At 42.2% G+C, this 20,551-nt stretch overlaps 1 long non-coding RNA gene across 1 annotated transcript; it reads right to left on the reverse strand.

Annotated features, from left to right (window-relative positions):
* Positions 1–9,783: 9,783 nt before the first annotated feature.
* LOC140681915 (uncharacterized) lies at positions 9,784–19,544 on the reverse strand. The gene is made up of 4 exons (XR_012053134.1): positions 19,271–19,544; positions 18,126–18,200; positions 16,856–17,616; positions 9,784–10,779 (listed from the first exon to the last, which is right to left on the reverse strand). It is a non-coding gene; the product is annotated as an uncharacterized lncRNA (long non-coding RNA).
* Between the last annotated feature and the right edge of the window lie 1,007 nt (positions 19,545–20,551).

A 20,551-nucleotide genomic window follows, 5' to 3' on the forward strand; every position in this document is an offset into this window, starting at 1 on the left:
TTGATTCTCATGCATTTGTCAATTGGCAGTGCGGCTGTAGCAATCTGCAGGAAATGCCATTTGTCAGTTGCACTGGGTGTTTTGTGATTTCTGCTACGCAAAGCCATGAGCAGATGTAAATGCTGGAGGATTTTGGCCATGAAAATCTCTGGCCAAGCCCAGGACTTGCACTCAGGCTGGGCAAGGGAAGCACAGATTTGGGATGGCAGCAGAGCCACACGTTGGCTCAGAACTCGCTGCAAAGGCCTGCTGAGGAAACTCCGGGACTCCACTGAGAGTAGAACTCCAAGCAGGAGCCACCTGGGCAGCAGAAATCATTCACAATGAAAAAAAGAGAGAAAATGAGGCAAAGCAGACGTGCGGATACTCTGAGAGTCTGATAAAATGCTCTCAATCACCGCTGCCTAGGCACATCTTCTGCAAAAATATTTTGTTAAAAACTGGATACCTCCCATGAAATGCAGATTGCATTTTCGCCTTCACTTACCTTGCTGTGTGAGTGGAGACACTCTCTCCTTTTCACTGAGAATTTTTGCCCTTCAGCACCTGACATTAAATCAAAGATTATGTACTACCACTTGGCACCCTAAATGAAAACAGCCCTGCCCTTGTGACAGTGTTTGCAAAGTCTTCCCTCCTCCTGTCCCCACATCTCACAAATGGAACCATCCCCTTCCTGTCCAAAGTGTGCCTGAGGTGAGTGAGGGCTCCAGGAGCTCAGGAGGCTGCAAGAGCTCTGCAGGTGGAAGGTTTTGCAAAGCTTCCTGAGCATCAGTAAACTCTGGCTTTGCCAGTCTTCCCCTGGAATATTGTTCTTCTGAAGAAAGATCTTGGAGGACACTGTGCCTCCAGCTCAAGTAAAGTTTGTTTTCTTCAAGTCTTGAATAGAGGAAAATGAAAATTGTGATTGTTAGAATGAAATTTGGAGTTTGGTGCAGCTGGGTTTGCTCCATTATTTGCTGTGGTAAGTAGGGTAAAAGCTTTAAATTCCCAGCAGAAGCTGACTACCAGCCCACACAGACCTGAATGAGGCACAGGTGTGCCTGCTGCACACTGGTCCAAGGGAAAAGCTGGAGCAAAGTCCCCTTTTATCACAGATGGAGCCTGTCTGTACTGTTGTCTCCAGGGCTGTCTGTGGTAAGACACGGCAATCCAGCCAGAAACTGTGGATATGAGCAACCTGCTTCTCCAGAGTGAGGGACGAGGCCAGCCCGAAAGCCTGAAAGGTGTTGTGGGTGCTGGAGAAGGCCAGGCTGTCCTTGTGCAGGGATGGCCTTCAAAGGGGACCTCACACCTTGTGCTGCTGACAAAGGGCGGCTGGTGGCCTTCCACAAAATACTTCTTTTGTGCAGCTCTGAAATGTTCCAGCCAGCAACAATTCCTGCTGCTCACACCAGCCCCTTTGCAAGCAGGAGGAATTTGTGGAAGCAGCCTGACAGCTTAGTGGCAGGAGAATAAAATACTCAGGTGAGTGTTATCAACTCTCAGCCAGAAGCTGCATCCTCAGCCCCTTATCTCTCCCAGTTGTCTCAGATGTGGTAGAAGCGGCAGGAAATCACTGATTCTGGAAGGGAAAGCAGAAGGAGGAGAGGCAGTGGCTGCTCCCTGGGGCCTTGGGAGCAGCGAGAGCTATCCAAAATAGGATCTCTGCTGAGTTATGGAGATAGAGTGACCAACCAGCAATGCTCTGTTTGAGCCATCTGTGAATGTGAGCATGGAAATCTGACCTTGTAAAACAGAGAAAAAGGGGTCCATAGGTATTTACCACAACTTGGAGGGGCTCTGAGTCACCTGCTCCAGTGGAAGGTGTTCCTACCCATGGCAGAGGGGTTGGATCTAGAGGGTCTTTAAGATCCCTTCCAACTCAAGCCCCTCTGTGAGTCTGAATTACAAACCCACAATGACAAAGAGAACACAGCAAACCTGGGTCCCGCTACATTATTGGAGGCTGCCGTAGTCACTTGTGCCACCTGGAGACTGGTTTGTATCTGTAGAAGTTTTCACGGTCCCACAGTATTTGGGTGTGACTTTCCTGGTTGAGGGCCCCAAAAGATGCCAGAAGAGATTATTTATTTGCAAGCTGAGAATTGGTTAAGCTGCCTGTCAACCTGATGGGAGAAGTGTACTCATGTTATTGCAGTGTTTACCCTGGACAGGCTAGATAATCTGTTTGCTATACATCCTGGAGGGGGCTTTGTCGTTAAGAATGAAAAGCAAAAAGACATTTCTCTTCAGAAGAGTCTTGAAAGAGCTTTTTGTATTATCAGAAGCAGCTACACTGATACTGGCCAATGTGGGAAATGGATTTGTAGAGAGTTTTCAGGGCCTTGACAGAAGGCCCACACAGTATGTATCTGTATGCAATCTTCAGATAAGAAATGCTGATTCAGAAATGCTATGGAGTAGGATAGATATTGTTGAGAGAGAAATGGAGCTAGAAGAAAGTTTCATAGGATGGTCTTGTAAATAAGACTAGATACTTTGGAGAAACAGAACTATGAAAGATGTATTGTAGTAGGATCCACGAGGGGTATTTTTACATGATTTGCTTTAAGGCATCTACAGCAAAAAGCTGATAGGCTAAGAAATGCTTCTAGTGTATTGTAATTAGGAAATAGCTTCTGATTGTGATGGCATGAATTCTAACATCTGTATTGTCTCACCCTTCTCATGAGACTTAAAATAGAATATAAGTTTTTAAAACGCCTCTCAGTTCCCCATCTCTGAATCAGGAAAAAAATATTGTCCAACAAATTTGTGTTCTCGTGTCAGGAGCAAATAACGAACAGTCTAACACACCTTGGTAAAACAGTTCATAGTACAGGTATGCTGGGCATAGGGCCAGACGTCACTGTGATTTCTCATGTATCCTGGCTGTGCAATTGGAATTTGGTAACACCTAAGGGTGCTCTCACAGGAATTGGAGGAGCTGCCTTGTCTGCAAAGTGAATTCAGGACTACTGTTACAGGTCCCGAGGGAAGGACAGCAATCATCCGTCCCCTTGTGGTGCAGAAGCCTATCACAGTATGGGGAAGAGATGTGTTGTCTGAGGGGGGAGCGAAGATAGAAGGGGGTTTTTGATGAAAACCACAGCAACACCTGCCACTCTGAAATTATCATAGAAAACCAATCAGCCGATTTGGATTAATCAATGGCCTCTTACACCAAAAAAATTGAATATTTTCCAAAAATTAGTAAGCGAACAACTACAAGAAGACCACATCAAACCTACAACCAGTCTCTGCAATTCCCCAGCTTTTGTCATTCATAAGTAAACTTCTGATTCCTGGAGATTGCTCCACGACCTGAGGAAGATCAATGAGATCATAGAGGACATGGGGCCTCTGCAACCTGGTCTTCCCTCTCTTTCAATGATTCTAAGACACTAGCCTCTTGCCATCTGTGGATGCTGACAGAGAGAGAAACAGATAACTTTCCCAGGCATCATCCTAGGGAAGTTGTGAGAACACTCAGAGAAATAATTAAAACAATTCTTAACTGCTGCACCTGGTGTTTGTGAACATGCGGAATGTTTGTATGTGATGCTTATGGAAAGATATTTTACCAGAAGATGTCGTTCCTAATTAATCAATGGTGTGAGGGGTATTGTTTAAGAGCCAATCAGGTTCTGAGTGAACTATCCTGCCTATAAATATATGAAGTTCCTAATAAAAATTGCTTTATGCCTTCTGATCATAGGAGTCAATGTCACCGTTCTTCAGCCATTCCTAACTCAATGGCGACAGCGTACCACAGGGAAACCTAGTCTTAAGTAAGAGCCATGTGTAAGATTTCATGGTGTCAGTTTATTGATTTGAGCATAATGCAAATAATAATAGAATAAGGGGTGGATAATGTCTTAGGTTGCAAAATGTCTCTGGGAGTATGTATTCTATTGCCATCTGTTAGAGGTAGGGCAATTATCTTCTGCTAATTGGGCCACCCGTTAAAACCAGGTGGGACAGTTTTCTTTATTTCTTACACAACCAGTCCTCCCTCCGGAAAATATTTTCTCTTAGCAGGCCATTGAATCTCACTGCATGACTGATGAAATTACGTCATCCCATTGTGAGACGCTCTACCCAGGGGGAGGAGCCAAGCATTCCTACCTAGATATAATATGAGATTTGCAACACCACAGCAGCCTTTTCCAACTAGATTCCCAGAAGAGCAGTTTTCTTTTCCCCTGGATTGCCAGAAGAAGACCGAGCCCATCTACACCACCACTGGACCTTCAGAGGAAGACTACACCCTGTATCAGGATCACTGTTTCAAGAGAACCACAGCTGTCACACCAAGACTAAAGTCACCATGTAATCAGAATGCTACCAACTCCCCGACCAACAGAGTGTCAGGTCATGTTCTGACTCTGTCAGTAGATTTTTTTTGTACTGTTGCATTTGTATTTTAATTTTCCTAATAAAGAACTACTATTCCTCTCCCATATCTTTGCCTGAGAGCCCCTTTATTTCAAAATTATACTAATTCAGAGAGAAGGAGTTTGCATTTTCCATTTCAAGGGAGGCTCCTGCCTTCCTTAGCAGACACCTGTCTTTTCAAACAAAACACAGGGCCATGACATTCCACAAGAGGAATCACTGGTGTACATTTCATGGACCTCTCTCAATCCTATTAAAGTATTGTAGTCCTGGTTTAAAATAGACAGGTATGAAACAACTTTGAGAGACAGAGACTAAAATGGCTTGTGGATTTTTTTTTATTACATAAAAATTAAAAACTGCAATAAAAAAGAGTGAAATAAATAAGTGCTTTCGTATATGAATAATTAGAGAAACAGAAGTTTGAAGATATGAATGCACATTTTCATAAAAATATGAAATTACAAATAAAAAATATATACATCGAACTACAATAAAAAGGTCGGTAAGATTGTACTTTATTTAGATTGTAATTTATTTAGATTTTTTTGCATTGCTGAAGTATTTTCTTTGTAAAGAGAAGCCGGTATTTTGATGAAGAAATCACAACTGACAATTAAATTTCCTTACTTTTTCTGGTGCTGAGTAAGACATCCTGGCTGGAAGGTCTGACTGAAGGCAAAGAACTGGCTCTGTGTGGTCTGGAACTGAAGGATGTGTTGACTGAAGACCCAGTACCAGCTCTAGTCCCTGTCATACTGGAGGACATGTTGCTTGAAGGCACGGTAAGAGCTCTGTTTCCTCTCATACGGGAGGATGCATCCACTGATGACCCAGTATTGGTTCTGGTTGGTATCGGGTTGATGACTCTGTCCATTGATGACCCAAAACCTGCTCTGCCTGGCATCACACTGGAGGGTGTGCTGGTTTCAGACACACTATAGAATCTGCCTGGTGTCACACTGGAGGGTACGTTGGTGTCAGAGGCACTGTAGGTTCTGTGTGCTGCCACAGCAGCAGGTACGTTGGCTCCAGATACAGAATGGGCTCTGTGGCTAGGCACTCTCCAGCGTCCTGGAATAAACAAAAGAATAAAAAACAAATCAAGAGAGAATCTACGTTTGCTGTTAAATACCTCACATACCAAAGGGTGTGTATGTGAAGTACTTCTAAATGTTTGCTCCTTAAGTGCTTATTTGAAACACACTGCACCTGATTATTAGACATAAATCTTTAATAGACAAAGGACATTAGCACAAGTATCCTTCCCTAGGAAGTGTTGGCATAACATTTATTTGAAGTGCTACAAGTACTTACTTACAGACATCTTTTACCTCTTATCATATTAAATCCAAAGCTATGTTTTTTAATCAAGGAAACAAACCTATTCTGCAGTCTCCCTAACAAAAAATTTAATGCCGTTTAGCTACCCCACCCCTTTTTCTTCTGAAAAATGTCTCAAAACATTTCTGTTTGCTCTAGATTTAATGATCCTGTATGTCTACAATTAAGTGTTGTTGTATTTGGCTGTAGAATCTGTGCAGCATGGAGATGCTGCCTAGGAACCCACATCCAAGGGACTACAATTGCTTGAAAAGCAGATTTACCATCAGCAGTAGAAATAGGAGCAGTAGGTCTACCAGCGGCTTGTGGTGAAACGTAAGGCTGAAAAATATCTGTTGAGTAAAAGTAAGTTTTAAAAACCAAGAAATGCACGGAATGGAAGTAGTTATAGTTGAAAGGAAAGGCTATTACAAAATGTTAATGGTTTATAACAGAAAGAACGGAAAAGGCCTTTGGCTATTAAAAAAAAAAAAAAAAGAAAGAAAGAAAAGAAAGAAAGAATGCAATTAAAAGGAGTAATAAAATAAAAAATTCAAAAATCAAACACCTGCCCACCTGAACCACTCCCCAAAACCAAAAGAGTCCAAGCAACCAAGAATCCAAACCCAAATTAAAACCACAAGGACATCCAAACTCACAAGGACATTGGAACCAACAGAAAAACCATTCCAGTAATAATTTTAAACTCTGTGTAAGCTTTTTCTATCCCTTTCCCATCTTTAAAATGTATCACAACATTTCTGTTTGCACTATTTTAATGCTCCATTATGTTTTTAATTAATTGTTGCTGTATTTGCCTACAGAAGCTGTGCAGCATGAAGGGAGATGCTGGCTAGGAACCCACATCCCAGTGACAGTAATTGTGTAAAAATCAGACTTACCAGCAGGAGCAGGAACAGGAGTAGCAGGTGTACGGGGCGCTTTGGGTGCAACACTAATCCGAAAAATATCTGTTCAGAGATAGTAAATTTATTTCAGAGGAAGTAAATTTTAAAATGTGAGGAAATGCACAGAGCTGCAATGGTTATGTTTGCAAGAAAAGATGAATAAAAAAAGTTAATGCTTTATAACATAATGAAAGCAAGAAGCCTTTTGGGGAAAAAGAAAGAAAATAAGAAAAAAACTAAAATTCAAATATTAAACACCCATCCACTATTGCTGCTCTGCAAAACCAAAAATACTCAACTAACCAAGCAAACAAACAAAACAAAACCCAAAAAAAGCAAATGGGGACTAATTAAAAAAATACTACACTAGTAATTTTAATCCCTGTGTTTGCTTTCAGCACCACCATTCTCTTCTGATAGATGTCTCAGAATATTTCTGTTAGCACTAGTTTTAATGCTCCAGTATATGTTGACAATTAAAGATTGTGGTATTTGCCTACAGAAGCTGTGCAGTGTGAAGGGAGGTGCTGGCTGGGGACCCAAGTGACTGTAATTGTTTGAAAAGCAGATTCCCATCAGGAGCAGGAGGTGCAGCAGCTCCTTTGGGCACAAAGCGAGGTCCAAAAGAGTCTGTTCAGGGAAAGTAAATTTACTTTCCAGAGTTTACTTTTTCAAAAGAAAAAGTTGAAAAAATGCCAGGAAATGCAGAGAACTGAAGGGGTTATGGTTGCAAGGAAAGGCTATTTCAGAAACGTTAGTGGTTTATAACTGAAAGAAAAGAAAAAAGCCTTTTGATAAAAAGAGGGGAGGGGAAGGGAAGGGAAGGGAAGGGAAGGGAAGGGAAGGGAAGGGAAGGGAAGGGAAGGGAAGGGAAGGGAAGGGAAGGGAAGGGAAGGGAAGGGAAGGGAAGGGAAGGGAAGGGAAGGGAAGGGAAGGGAAGGGAAGGGAAGGGAAGGGAAGGGAAGGGAAGGGAAGGGAAGGGAAGGGAAGGGAAGGGAAGGGAAGGGAAGGGAAGGGAAGGGAAGGGAAGGGAAGGGAAGGGAAGGGAAGGGAAGGGAAGGGAAGGGAAGGGAAGGGAAGGGAAGGGAAGGGAAGGGAAGGGAAGGGAAGGGAAGGGAAGGGAAGGGAAGGGAAGGGAAGGGAAGGGAAGGGAAGGGAAGGGAAGGGAAGGGAAGGGAAGGGAAGGGAAGGGAAGGGAAGGGAAGGGAAGGTGGGAGAGAAGCTGGAAGGCACAAAGGAAGGAAGGAAATTAAAAATTACAATTAAAAAAAAAATCAAAAAACAAAACACACACCAAACATACACCCCAAAAAAATCCAACCTACCAAGCAAATTAAAACTTAGAATATCTAAGCAAGTGGGGACTAATAAAAAAAAAAGATAACAGCATTCATTTTAATCCCTTTGTTTTAATCCCTGTATTAGCTTTCACCATCCACTCTCTCTTCTGAAAAATAGCTCAGAATGTTTGTGTTTGCACTGGTTGTATGGCTCCATTATGCTGACATGTAAATATTGCTGATTTTGCCTAGAGAAGCCGTGCAGCATGAAGGGAGATGCTGGCTAGGAACCCACATCCAAGTGACTGAAATTGCTTGAAAAGCAGACTTACCATCACTGTCACCAGCATGTGCAGGAGGTGTTCCGGCTAGTTGGTGTCCAATTCGACCCCAGAAAGATTCTATGAAGAGAAAGTAATTTTCAATCTAAAAAATGTTTTTGTTTTATAAATCAAGGAATTGCACAGCACTGAAATGGTGTGGTGGCAAGGAAAGGCCATTACAAGTATTGGTTTATAACATAAAGGAAGGAAAAAGTCTTTGGTAAAAAAGAACAATAACAACAACAACAACAACACAACAACAAAAAACCCAAAAGAAAAACCCAAAAAAACCAAAGGAAAGAAAGAAATTTAAAATAGTAAAAAAAAAACAACCAAAAAAAACCAAACCAAAAAACATGCACCCACCCACAACCACTAGTCTCCAAAACCAAAAGAATCCAAACAACCCACCAACCAAACCCAAATGAAAACCAAATATGTCCAAGCAAATGGAGACCAATAAGAAAAAACCCTATAATAGTAATTTTATTTCCTGTGTTAGCTTTCCCCATCCTCTTTCTCTTCTGAGAACATCTCACAACTTTGCTGTTAGCACCAGTTTTACTGCTTCATAGCATTTGCAATTAAGGATTATTGTATTTGCCTACAGAAGCTGTGCAGCATGAGGGAGATGCTGCCTAGGAACCCACATCGGAATTGCTTGACAAGCAGACTTACCATCACGAGCATGAGCAGGTGCAGGAGGTGCACGAGCTGCTTGGGATGAAACAGGAAGCCAGAAAGAGTCTGTTCAGTGAAAGTAAAATCACTTCAGAGGAGGTAAATTTTAAAAAGCAAGGAAATGCACAGAACTGGAAGGGTTATGTTTGCAAGAAATGGCATATTCAAAATGTTAGCAGTAGTGTAATTGCTCCATTATGTTTACAATGAAGTATTGTTATATTGTCTGCAGAAGCTCTGTGGCATGAAGGGAGAGGCTGGCTCTGAATGCACATCCAATACTGTGGACAATAATTGCTTGACAAGCACACTTACCATCAGGACCAGGAGTACGAGGTGTAGCAGCTTCTTGGGGTTCAATGCGACGTTGAAAGGAATCTGTTCAGAGAAAGTACATTTACTTCAGTGTCTTAGGGTATCACATAAGATGTAACCCAGAGGTATGTATTCTATTACCATCTACATCAGCTGTTAAGAGAAATGGGGCAGTATTCTTTATCCTCTCCATGACTCAGTCCTGACGACTCCTTCCAGAGGCCTGTGTCTGCCAATGGGCCATCAAGGCCTCACTGCATCACCCATAAAATTCCATCATCCCATTGTGAGATGCTCTGCCCAATGGGGAGAGTCAAGCATTTGTACCTGGATATAATCTGAGAGCTGGAACACCAGAACAACCTTACCAACTGGATTTCCAGAGGACAAGAGCTGCATAACTACCTCTGGATCTTCAGAGGAAGACCAGACCCTTCTACAGGATCACTACTTCAGCAGAAACACATCTATCACTTCAGCAGGACTGCAGCCACCATTTTATCAGACTGCTACCACCACCCTGACCAACAGGGTGTCAGGTTGTATCCTGACTCTTTAGGCCAGTGTTTTCTGCCTTTATTTTAATTGTCCTATGAAATACTAGTTCTGACTTGGAATCTCGCACTGGTTAGTTTTCAAACTAGGACACAGTACAAGGTACCAGCTGATTTGGGTTCAAAGTGACACCAAAAAGACTCTGATCAGTGAAAGTAAATTTACTTCAGAGGAAGTAATTTAAAAAAAAATGGAATGCAAAGAAATGCATTAAGTATTGTTGTATATGCCTACAGAAACTGTGCAGCATGAAGGGAGATGCTGGCTCTGAACCCATGTCAGACTGACCGCAGTTGCTTGAAATGCAGACTTACCATCAGCAGGAAAAGGAGGAGCAGTGGGTTTACCAGCTGCTCGGAGTGAAAAAAGAGGCTGAAAAGTACCTGTTCACAGAAAGTAAATTTACGTCAAAGAAGGTAAATAAAAAAAAAAAAAAAAGGAAATGCAAAGAACTGAAATGGTTATGGTTGAAAGAAAAAACCTTTAAAAAAAGTTAATGGTTTATAACATAATGAAAGGAAGAAGTTTTCAGTTAAAAATATAAACAGAAAGAAGAAATAAAAGAAAAAAATTAAAAACAAAAACCCACCCACCCCCACCACTCCCCAAAACCAAAAAATTCAACCAACCAAGCAAGCAAATCTAAAATAAAATCAAATAAAATCAAAAATATCCAAGCAATTAGGGACCAATAGAAAAAAAAATTACAGTACTCACCATCCCCTTTCTCTTCTGAAAAAAGTATCACAACATTTCTGTTTGCACTAGTTTATTTGCTCCATTACGTTTAAAATCGAGTATTGTATTTGCCTACAGAAGCTGTGCAGCATGGAGGGAGATGCTGCCTAGGAACCCCCATCCAATAGACTATAATTGCTTGAAAAACAGACTTACCATCAGGAGCAGGAGCTGGAGCTGGAGCAGGAGCTGGAGCTGGAGCTGGAGCAGGAGCAGGAGCAGGAGGGGCAATAGGTCTACCAGCTGCTTGGGGTGAAACATGAGGCTGAAAAATAGCTGTTGAGTAAAAGTAAGATTTAAAAACCAAGGAAATGCACAGACTGGAAATGGTTATGGTTGAAAGAAAAGGCTGTCACAAAATGTTAATGGTTTATAGCAGAAAGAAAGGAAAAACACTTTTATTATTAAAAAAAAAAAAAAGAAAGAAAACAATTAAAAGACATAATAAAAGGAAAAAATCAAAAAGCAAACACCCATATACTCACCTCAACCACTCCCCAAAACCAAAAACCTACAAGCAACCAAGCATCCAAAACAAGAAACCAAACTAAAAAAAAAATAATAAAAACAAAACCAAAACAACAAAAACAACAACAAAACAACACCACAAGGAAATAGGGGACAATAGGAAAAACAATTCCAGAAATAATTTAAATCCCTGTCTTAGCTTTCATCATCCCCTTTCTCTCCTTTAAAAAGATACATAACATTTCTGTTTTCACTATTTTAATGCTTCATTATGTTTTCAATAATTGTTGTTGTATTTGCCTTTGTATTTGCATCTATACGGGGTGCTTTCAGTGCAACGCTAACCGAAAATATCTGTTCAGAGATATTAAATTTACTTCAGAGGAGGTAAATTTTAAAAAGCAAGTAAATGCACAGAACTGAAATGGTTATATTTACAAGAAAATATGATTAAAAAACGTTAATGCTTTATAATATAATGAAAGGAAGAAGCCTTTGGAAGAAAAGAAAAAGGTAGAAAATAACAAAAAATCATTTAAAAAGTCAAAAACCAAAAACCCACCCACCCATCCACTACTGCTACTCCACAAAACCAAAAAAAAATCCAACCAACCAAAGCAAAACTCAAAAATACCCATGCAAATGGGGGCCAATTAAAAAACCCCACAATATTCACAGAATTCGCAGTATTCATAGAATGACTAGGTTGGAAAAGACCTTAAAGATCATCGAGTCCAACCCAAGCCTTAACACGTCAACTAAAACATAGCACTGCGTGCCACATCCAGTCTTCTTTTAAACACATCCAGGGATGGTGACTTCATCACCTCCCTGGGCAGGTCATTACAGAACTTTACCACCCTTTCTATAAAAATATTCTTCCCTATATCCAACCCATATTTCCCTTGGTGCAGCTTGTGACTGTGTCCTCTGGTTCTGTCAGTGCTGCCTGGAGAAAGAGACCAACCCCCACGTAACTATGACCACGTTTCAGGGAGTTGAAGAGAGTAATAAGGTCACCTCTGAGTCTCCTTTTCTCCAGGCCAAGCACCCCCATCTTCCTCAGTCATTCCTCACAGGACTTGTGTTCCAAGCCCCTCACCAGCCTCATTGCCCTCCTCTGGATGGGCTCAAGCATCTCAATGTCCTTCCCAAACTGAGGGCCCAGAACTGGACACAGCACTCAAGGTGCAGCCTCACCATTGCTGAGTACAGGGGAAGGATAACATCCCTGCTCCTGATGGCCAGGATGCTGTTGGCATCCTGATAGAGGCCAGGATGCCATTGGCCATCTTGGCCATCAGGGCACACTGCTGGCTTATGTTGAGCCAGCTCTCAACACCCCCAGGTCGTTTTCCACCTGAGCCCTGTCCAGTTACACTGTCCCCAGCCTATAACATTGTAGGAGTTATTGTGGCCACAATGCAGGACTTGGCACTTGGACTTATTCAACTTCATCCTCTTGTACTCTGCCCATCCATTCGACCATTCCAGGTCTCTCTGCAGAGCTCTCCTACCCTCCAACAGATTGACACAAACTCCCAGCTTAGTGTCATACACAAACTTACTAATGAAAGACTCGATCCCCTCCTCTATGTCATTAATAAAGATATTAAACAGGACTGGTTCCAGCACAGAGCCCTGAGGGACACCACTGGTGCCTGTCCCCAGCTGGATGCAGCACTGTTCACCACCACTCTTTGGGCTGGCCATCCAGCCAGTTCTGAGCCCAGCACAGAGTGCTCCTGTCCCAGCTGTGGGGGCTGCAGCTTTTCCAGGAGTTTGCTGTGGGAGACAGAGCTGGAGTCCAAATACACAACATCCACAGCCTTTCCTGCATCCATCAAGTGGGTCATTTGGTCATAAAAGGAGATCAGGTTGGTCAGACACAACCTACCCCTCCTAAACCCCTGCTAGCTGTGTCTGACACCCTGGCCATCCTGTAAGCGCTGTGGGATGACACTCAGTGTAAACTGTTCCATCACCTTACCGGGTACTGAGGTCAGGCTAAACGGCCTATAATTAACAGGATCTTCCTTCCCCCCCCTTTTTATGAATAGGTGTCACATTGGCCAGCTTCCAGTCATCTAGAACCTTACCAGTGAGCCAGGACTGCTGGTAAATGATGGAGAGTGGCTTCACAAGCTCATCTGCCATCTCTCTCATCACCCTGGGGTGGATCCCATCCAGGCCCATAGATTTATGAACATCCAAGCATCTCAGCAATACTGTGACTGCCTCCTCCTGGATAACAGGGGGCTCATTCTGCTCCCTGACACCATCTACCAACTCAGGAGGACAGTTGTCCTGAAAGCAAGTCTTCCAACTAAAATCTGAGGCAAAGAAGACATTAAGCACTTCTGCCTTCTCCTCATCTGCAGTTACTAAGTTCCCTTCTGCATCTAATAAAGAACAAAGGTTGTTCTTACTCTTCCTTTTACCATTACTGTATTTATAAAACCATTTTTTATCATCCTTTACAAATGTTGCCATTTTAAGTTCAAACAGAGCTTTGGCCTCCCTAACTTTTTTCCTACATACTCTAGGAGTCCCCTTAAATGCCTCCTGAGAAACCTCCTTCCAAAAATAATGCATCACTTTTTTATTCCTAAGCTCCTCCAAAACCTCCTTGCCCATCCAGGTTGGGTGTTTGCCTTGTCGTCTTATCTCTCAGCACACAGGGACAGTCTGTTCCTGTGCCCTCGAGATCTCTGTTTTGAAGCACGCCCACCCTTCCTGAACTCCTTTGTTTTTAAGAACTGCTTCCCAAGGAACTCTCTGAATAAGTCTCCTGAGTAGGCTGAAGTGTGCCCTCTAGAAGTCCAGTGTGAAAGTCATATTAATGTTCCTTCTGATTTCACCAAATAGTGAGAATTCTATAATTTCATGATCACTGTGTCCTAAGCGGCCTCCATTTCCCACCAGCCCATCTCTATTTGCAAATAACAAATCTAACATAGTCCCTTCCCTGGTGGGCTCACCCACCAGCTGTGACAAAAAATTGTCCTCCACAAACTGTAAAAATTCCCTGCACTGCCTTTTTTCAGCTGTATTGAGTTCCCAGCAGATGTCTGGAAGGTTGAAATTGCCAGCAAGAACAATGGCTGATGATCCAGAAACATGCTCAGGTTGCTTGTAGAATGAGTTCTCCACCACTTCTTCCTGACTGGGTGGACAATAACAGACTCACAGTAGGATATCAGTTTTGTTGGCCTTCCCCTTAATTCTTACTCATAGGCAACTTCATCGTCATTAGTTTCAATACCTATGGCATCCAAAGCCTTGCAAATATCAAGGGTTACCCCTCCACCTCTTCTGCCTTTCCTGTCTCTTCTGAAGAACTTGTATCCATCCAGTGCAGAATTCCAGCCATGTGAGTCACCCCACCACACTTCTGTGATGGCAATTACATCATAGCTCTGCTCTTGGACCATGGCCTCCAGCTCTTCTTGTTTGTTACCCATGCTGCGTGCACTAGGTAACAATGCACCTCAGCTGGGCAGCTGATTTCACTCCTATCTCAGGTTTACCAGCCTTGGGCTGGCTTCCAGACAGTCCAATTGCATCCTCTTCCCCCTTCAAACCTTGTTCAAAGTCCTCTCAACAAGTTCTGCCAGTTCACAAGCTAAAAACCTGCTACCCTTACCAGAGAGATGGAGCCCATCTCGTTCCAGTAGAGCAGGTGTTGTAAAAGTTGCCCCATGATCAAAGAATCCAAAATTCTCCTTATGGCAGCAAGGCAGCAACCCTTGAGCCACTTCCTGATAACGTGAGATCTCCTATTCCTTTCACGGTTTCTCGCAGCCACCAAAGGGACTGAGGAAAAGACTACCTGTAGCCCTGTACAACTACTTGTCCCAGTGCCCTAAAGCCCCTTTTAATTGCCCTGACACTCCTCTTTTCAATCTCATCACTGCCAGCCTGAGGTATCAGTAGTGGGTAATAACCAGAGAGCTGAATCAGCCCAGGCAGTCTCTCAGTGATATCCCATACCCAGGCCCCAGGGAGGCAGCAGACCTCTCTGTGGGGTGGGTCCAGTCGACATGTGGGGGCCTCTGTTCCCCTCAGAAGGAAATCACCCACCATGATTAACCTTCTTTTCTTTTTGATCTTAGAGGTGGTAGTCCTTCTCACAGATTAATCATAACTGGGAGGCTCACTGGGCAGATAATTTTCTTCTAAATCATCTGGCTGATTCTCCAGGCGTTCATACCTATTCTGAAGTGGCACCTGGCTTGGGAGTGAGAGTCAGGAGGAGTTTTTATTATTACCTCCTCGAGTAGGAACCCATTTCCACTCCCCTTCATCTACCAGGTGTCCTTCTATTGCCTAACAGTGAGAGTCACAGGAGTCCTCTGACTCTTGGTGGGCCTCCCTCAAGGATGGAAGGGCTGAATTCTGCCAATCTTTCACTTTCCCTGATGCTCCTTAGTCTTTCAACTTCCTCTCTAAGCTCGGCCACAAGTGAAAGGAGATGATTCACGTGTTCACACCACAAGCAGGTTCCCTCTGCAATGCCCCCTGAAAGCACTGATAAGCTCAAACACTCCACACAGGAATGGGTCTGCACAGACACATCCTTTTTGGAGGGTTCCATCTGGTTACATGCTCTTGTACTAACTACAGTTTTCAATCACGTAAAAACCATTACTACCAGAAACCCCAAACCAACCAACCAACAGAAACACTGCACACAACACACAGTAAATCTGAGAGGCAACAAAAGCTGGAACTCTGCTTGTTCATCTGCCACGCAAACTGCCGTGCCGCTCCCTCAGAGCCTTGCCACGCTCCAGTTTGCCCGCTCTGGGTCGCTGCACTCCCTAGGGGTCTCTTTTAATCAGCCTGCTATTCAGGAACAGAAGAAGTAGTAATTTTAATTGCTGGGTTTGCTTTCAGCACCACCATTCTCTTCTAAAAGATGTCTTAGAATATTTCTGTTACCACTAATTTTAATGCTCCGGTATATGTTGACAATTAAAGATTGTGGTATTTGCCTACAGAAGCTGTGCAGTGTGAAGGGAGATGCTGGCTGGGGACCCAAGTGACTGTAATTGTTTGAAAGGCAGATTCCCATCAGGAGCAGGAGGTGCAGCAGCTCCTTTGGGCACAAAGCGAGGTCCAAAAGAGTCTGTTCAGGGAAAGTAAATTTACTCTCCAGAGTTTACTTTTTCAAAAGAAAAAGTTGAAAAAAGCCAGGAAATGCAGAGAACTGAAGGGGTTATGGTTGCAAGGAAAGGCTATTTCAGAAATGTTAGTGGTTTATAACAAAAAGAAAGGAAAAAGCCTTTGGTTAAAAAAAAAAAAAAAAAAGGAAAGAAAGGTAAGTTCTGGGAAGGGAAGGGAACGTAAGTTCTGGGAAGGTAAGTTCGGGGAAGGGGAAGGAGAAGGGGAAGGGAAAGGGGAAGGGGAAGGGGAAGGGGAAGGGGAAGGGGAAGGGGAAGGGGAAGGGGAAGGGGAAGGGGAAGGGGAAGGGGAAGGGGAAGAGGAAAGGAAGGGAAGGGAAGAAATTAAAATTGGCAATAAAAAAAGCAAAAAAGAAACACACACACCCCCACCATCAACAATCCCCAAAACAAAAAATTGCAACCTACCAAGCAACTAGAGCTAAATGAAAACGTAGAATATCTAAGCAAATAAGGACTAATAGGAAAAGCCATTACAAAATGTGGCAAGCACTTACAAACACAATGTGTTAACTTTCACCATTCCCTCTCTTCTGAAAAATGGCTCAGAATGTTTGTGTTTGCACTGGTTGTATTGCTCCATTATGCTGACATGTAAGTATTGCTGATTTTGCCTACAGAAGCCGTGCAGCATGAAGGGAGATGCTGGCTAGGAACCCACCTCCAAGTGACTGAAATTGCTTGAAAAGCAGACTTACCGTCTGGAGCAGGAACAGGAGCAGGAGCAGGAGGTGTATCACCAGTTTTGGGTTCAAAGTGACCTTGCAAAGTTTCTGCTTGGAGAAAGTACATTTTAAAAGCAAGGACATGCAGAGTACTGGAATGGTTATAGTTGCAAGGAAAGGGTATTACAAAATGTTAATGGTTTCTAATAGAAAGAATGGAAAAAGCTTTGTTAAAAAAAAGAAAAGGAAAGAGAAGGAAGAGAAGGAAGAGAAGGGGAAGGAGAGAGGGAGGTAGGGAGGGAGGGAGGAAAGAAGGGAGGGAAGGAGGGAGGGAGGGAGGAAAACAAAAACAGGAATACAAAAAAAAAAGAACCCAAAACCACACACCCACCCCACAGCAAACACTCCTCATAACCAAAAAATCCAACTCACCAAGCAACCAAAACCAATGGAAAATTAAAAAACCTAAGCAAAGGGGCTCCAATAGAAAAAATAAATTACTCTAGTAATTTTGATCCCTCTGCTATCATCCAACTTTCTCTTCTGAAAAGTTACAGAACATTTCTGTTAACACTACTTTTATTGCTCCATTATGTTTACACTTAAAATTATTGTTGTATTTGCCTACAGAAGCTGTGCAGTATGAAAGGAGATGCTAGCAAGGAGCCCACGTCCAAGTGACAATAATGGAGACCTACCATCAGCAGCAGGAGCAGCAGGAGCAGCAGGAGCAGCAGGAGGAGGAGGACGTGGCGATCCAGTTGCTTCGGGTTGAAATTGAACTTGCAAAGATTCTGTTTGGAGGAATTAAACTTTAAAAAGCCAGGAAATGCACAGAACTGAAGGGGTTATGGTTGCAAAGAAAGGCCATTACAGAAATGTTAATAGTTTCTAAGAGTAAGAAAGGAAAAAAGACTTCAGTAAAAAATCAAGGGAAGGGAAGGGAAAACAATAATAACAAAAATCAAAAACTGTAAATGAAAATACCCACCCAACCACCACAACAACTACCCAATAACAAAAGATTCAACAAACCAAACCCAAACAAAAACCTAAGCAAATCAGGACCAATAGAGGAAAAAAAATGGTAACACTAGCAATTTTAATCCCTGTTTTATCTTTCACCATCCCCTTTCTCTTCTGAAAAGTCATAGATCATTTCAGTTAGCACTACTTTTATTGCTCCATTATGTGTAAAATCAAGTAATGTTGTATTTACCTATGGAAGCTGAGCAGCATGAAAGGAGATGCTGTCTGGAAAATAACATCTAAGAAACTATAATTTCTTGAAAAGCAGACTTACCATCAGGAGCAGAAGGAGCAGCACCAGCAGGAGGGGAACCAGCTTCTTTGAGGGAAAAGTGAACTTGCAAGGATTCTGTTCCAAAAAAGTAAATGTGAAAAAGCAAGGAAATGGACAGAACTGAAGGGGTTTAGGGCACAAGCACAGGCTGTTACAGAAAAGCTAATGATTTATAACAGAAAGAAAGGAAAACGCTTTGGTAAAAAAAAAAAAACAAAGTATAGAAAAAGAAAGAGAAAGAAAAAGAAAGAAAAATAAAGAAAAAGAAGGAAAAAGAAAGAGACAAGGAAAGATAAAAAAGAGAGAAGGAAAGAGGGAGGGAGGGAGGGAGGGAGGGAGGGAGGGAGGGAGGGAGGGAGGGAGGGAGGGAGGAAGGAAGGAAGGAAGGAAGGAAGGAAGGAAGGAAGGAAGGAAGGAAGGAAGGAAGGAAGGAAGGAAGGAAGGAAGGAAGGAAGGAAGGAAGGAAGGAAGGAAGGAAGGAAGGAAGGAAGGAAGGAAGGAAGGAAGGAAGGAAGGAAGGAAGGAAGGAAGGAAGGAAGGAAGGAAGGAAGGAAGGAAGGAAGGAAGGAAGGAAGGAAGGAAGGAAGGAAGGAAGGAAGGAAGGAAGGAAGGAAGGAAGGAAGGAAGGAAGGAAGGAAGGAAGGAAGGAAGGAAGGAAGGAAGGAAGGAAGGAAGGAAGGAAGGAAGGAAGGAAGGAAGGAAGGAAGGAAGGAAGGAAGGAAGGAAGGAAGGAAGGAAAGAAATATAAAAAAAATCCCCAAACTAACACCCACCCACTCACCACTCCCCAAAACAAAACAAAACAAAAAACCAAAAAAAACCAAAAAAAAACCAAAACAAAAAAACCCAGAATCCAACCAATCAAGCAACAAATCTGAACTTAAACCAAAAATGCACAATCAAATAGCAACCAGTAGGAAGAAAGCTTACAATAGTAATTTCAATCCCTGTATTAGGTTTCACTATCTTCTTTCTCTTTTGAAAATTGTCTCAGAACATTTCTCTTTGCACTAATTTTATTGCTCTCCGTTATCATTACAATCAAGTATTGCTGTATTTGCCTACAGAAGCTGTGCAGCATGAAGGGAGATGCTGTCTGGCAACCAACATCCAAGTGACTGCAATTACTTGAAAAGCAGACTTACCATCAGCAGCAGGAGTAAGAGGCTCAGCAGTTAAGGGTTCAAAGTGAATCTGTGAAGATTCCCTTCCTGATGTTAATGCTTTAACTTTGGAAGCTGCCAATGAGTAGAGATCCATAAAGTGTCTAAGCACGTGCTTTAAATAAAAGTAGAAGGAATCATTAGTGCCAGGCAAGCTACACTTAAATGCCAAATAGCACACATCCAAATTTTTTACAAAAGACAAAACATTTCTTTTTAGCAAAGAGATCAAATACAGATTGTAAGCCAGGCATAATGTCAGTCCCAGGACTTAAACATCAAAACATCTAACGCTGGATTTTGTATTTTTTCTAAAATAGTGAATATTGATATCATTGAGGAGCAGAGAATGAGTCCACACCCTAGTAAGAAGATGCTTTGATGAGACGTTTTCAAGTATGCAGTACAGCATTGAGCTCTTGATACAATTTTTTCATTTTATTTCAATACAAGACTTAGTGCAGGTTCAATTTCTGTTCACAAAAAATGGCCACAAAGTTTCAGGCTAATGTTCACACTTCCAAGATGAGTCAATTGATTAATTCTTCCACTCCACAGGGGGGGAAAAAAGAAATGGTAGTAACAGAAGAAACGTCACAAACCTACAGACCTCTGCAAACAAATAATCTGATTGCACTATAATTGGAAAAATGTAACTATTTCCATGTATGCAGTGGAAGAATGTCCCAATTTTGTTATATTGATTGGATTAATGATAAAATTAGCAGGACAAAAGAGCACAGATGATTTGGCAGTACTGGTAACTTTATATGTATCTCAAGTAGTCTCAACTATTTGTTGAACTTATTGGTCTTCTTTACAATGGTTAATCACATTTTATTTGTGATTATTTTCCCATTCAGATAGTATGACACTGATCTTTTGAATGTAAACTTGTGATACAGACAAAAATCAGCTTATTACCACAAACAGATTTACAAAGATTTTTGTAGTTTTTTTCTTTCCTTGGTTTCTCATTGCTGAATTTCAGAATAGTTGTTAACACTGCTAAATTCAATCAGGTTATTTCATTGTGGTTTCTAGGAACCAGCAGTGTCAAACCAACCCATATCACATCTTTTGTCATCAGAAAGAATCTACAAAATGTCTTGGTGCTGTGGTTCTAGTTCTGAAAGAGGATTCTTACAGATTATAAGGCCTTTAATTGAATTGTGCTCACCACAGACTAATTAACACAGTTCTAGAGGATGTGTCTGCAAACAATTGCACTGCTTTTAATGACAAGTGCTCCTAAAGTGATTC

This window comes from Taeniopygia guttata, chromosome Z (assembly GCF_048771995.1).
Source record: "Taeniopygia guttata chromosome Z, bTaeGut7.mat, whole genome shotgun sequence".
In the NCBI taxonomy this organism is placed as follows: Eukaryota; Metazoa; Chordata; class Aves; order Passeriformes; family Estrildidae; genus Taeniopygia; species Taeniopygia guttata.